This window comes from Aulonocara stuartgranti (genome assembly GCF_965226115.1).
Source record: "Aulonocara stuartgranti genome assembly, chromosome: 4".
In the NCBI taxonomy this organism is placed as follows: domain Eukaryota; kingdom Metazoa; phylum Chordata; class Actinopteri; order Cichliformes; family Cichlidae; genus Aulonocara; species Aulonocara stuartgranti.
Genome location: NC_138942.1, coordinates 19,604,467 through 19,607,200, shown reverse-complemented (window position 1 = coordinate 19,607,200; position 2,734 = coordinate 19,604,467). Strand labels below are relative to the sequence as shown.

Here is a 2,734-nt window from a genome sequence, read left to right as displayed (position 1 = left end):
AGAGATCATATCTTAAAACCATGTGTGAATAAATAAATCAGTTAAAAGCGTCTGTAGAAACTGTCTTATCTTAAACAAAGTGAATCTCTTCAGTTAAAAAAAAAATAGCACAATAATAATAATTCTTGGGAGTTTCTGAAAACCAAATGATTGATGAAGAAGGCGGTTTAAGGTTTAACTTTTGCTCCTAGATAAACCTATCATTAGTAGTTCTCATTTTATTTGTCAAATAAATCCTGGTCTTGGACCAGACAGGTTACAATATTCGCTGGATACAATAAAGACCTATGGAGCAGACAGAACACAAACTCTCCCATCTATGGCAGTTGTTTTCAAAGTCATTTAATCATGGTTAAAGAAAACTCCAGAGGACAGTAACTTAAAATTGTTTGCAGGACAGCAGAAGATTCTGCTCTTTACTTCTGTCCCAGGCATGATATAACATTCATGATGTAAAATTACTATAAACTATGACTAGTGTTGTCTTCATTAACATTAAAGAATAAATATTTATACTTGTGTGTCAGTGAGATGATAGAAGACTTCTTAATGGTTTAGCTTTAAAAATGTTGAATTCTGTGAGAAGATTAGAAGCTTCCTTTGAAAAAAAAAAATCAGAAATCTGATGTTGATTATAATGAGAGTGCCACATGTCTGGTTATTCTTTGTCTTGATATGTGAAATCAGAGGTTTAGAAAAACTATGCTCCAGAGAACATACTCAGCCACAACATACCACATCAAGCTTGACTGCTATTTAAAGTTAAAGGCTCAGGACAAACCACCGTCACTTGAATGTGTTAATTCTGGTTAAAGTGCAACAGTATTTCTTCATTAGAAAACATTTGTTTGAGAAGAGAAGCTGCAATAAATCCCAGTGAAAACAGTTAAACAATACAAAGTGTACAGACTTTTTTTCTATTGATGATTTTGTAAACCATTACCTTCTCCAAAAATACCAAATGGCTCCTGCAGAGGGAGGTCTATGCAAAGTTTTGCTCAGATATAAACACATCTTCATCAATTCTCATTTAGTTTCTTTACACAACAGCTTGGGACACTTTCTAACCACACATACGTGCTGATTATAAAGTGGTCTAAATTATGGAATGTATAAATTCCTGGAGTTTATTATTCATTATATGTTTCCACGGTAAGAAAACAGTGTATTATTTAAAACATAAAGACAATACTCTGATTTATGTTGGTTACTGTTTTTTTCTTGTGTTTGCAGGAGTTTGGAGTGAGATCAAACTAGAGCAGTCTACCTCTGAGGTGAAGAGACCTGGAGAGAGGGTGAAGATGTCATGCATCATATCTGGCTATAACCCAACAAGCAACTATTTGCACTGGATACGACAGAGGCCGGGGAGAACTCTGGAGTGGATCGGTAGAATGGATACAGGCTCAAACTCAGCTATCTATGGCAGTACTTTCCAAAGCCGTTTCGTCATGACTGAAGAAGACTCCAGCAGCAGACAGTATCTTGAGATCAAGAGTTTGACAGCAGAAGATTCTGCTGTTTACTTCTGTGCCCGATCACACAGTGACTGAGGACAGAGTAACACCTGCACAAAAACCTCAATGACTGCTCAGTTTTCTCTTCACTTGTAAACAAACTTTATGTATCCATATTTGCTTTTATCCATTAATCACACAAAAACACCAACTACTAAAGTGATCTCACTGACTTATGGTTTTTCTCTTCACCTGAAAAATGACTTTGTTGTCTACATGTCACAGAAATTTTACTGTAAAACGGATGAGAAAATGTCTATTACTCATCATTTCAATATTATGTAATGATGCTAAACTGACACTGTAAAAAGCACACTTGAATTCACACTTGTATTCTGCCTGCGTTACTCCTACATACTGTGACAAATCAGGACTGGACTGGAGATCCACTGTGGCGGTTGAGTTGTTTGAGTTGGTCTACAAACTCAACTACAAACTGCTACAATACTAACCTAATTAAACTCAACACTTTGTGACAGTCTACAGGTCAAGTTACTTGAAAAAAGTAATCAGTAACTAATTACTGATTACTTCCCCAAAAAAGTAATCCCGTTACTTTACTGATTACTTATTTTCAAAAGTAATTAATTACTTAGTTACTTAGTTACTTTTTAAAAACACGATTTACAACCTGAATAGGTGATGAAGCGATAGATCTTTCAGCCCAATTCTACTTTTTCTACATAATCCATCATACAAAATGTAATCAAATGGAAAAGTCTCTTTTTAAAACTTGTTTTATTAGTTTTAATCTTTTAACTTTATGCATCAAGCAAAAATTTAATTATATGCAACATTCTCTGACTGGAAGAAATTCGTTTAATATTTAAACCTATTTTCTGCACATTCCAGAACATAAAATATTTTTTTTGTGTGTGTTTACACTCACTCTTTCAAATAGATGCAAGTAAAACACAGCAGAAAATAAATAAAGTCAAAGACTAGCGGTCCTTTGGCTCTATTTTCACCTGTAAAGCAGGAGTGGGGTAGGCGGAGGTTTACCCTGGTGCAGGTGTGCCGCAGCAGTCAGTTAAAGAATCCACGAGTTTCTCTGTGAGTTTCCCATTATGTCGTAGTGCACTCGGAGCTTGCTTGGAAGTTTAGGGGGTTTTTTTCGCTGTAAAAAGAAGTTTTCTTCCCACGCACAACAGACGCTAATGTTTTTGTCACTTTTTATGGAATCAAACTCAAAGTAAGGTCAGTACTTCCACGCTTTA

General features: G+C 35.3%; 1 long non-coding RNA gene across 1 annotated transcript; it reads left to right on the top strand.

Annotated features, from left to right (window-relative positions):
- The first annotated feature begins 1,052 nt into the window (after positions 1 to 1,052).
- On the top strand, positions 1,053 to 1,405 carry LOC309705808. The gene is made up of 2 exons (XR_014276617.1): positions 1,053 to 1,152; positions 1,234 to 1,405. It is a non-coding gene; the product is annotated as an uncharacterized lncRNA (long non-coding RNA).
- Positions 1,406 to 2,734: the final 1,329 nt, after the last annotated feature.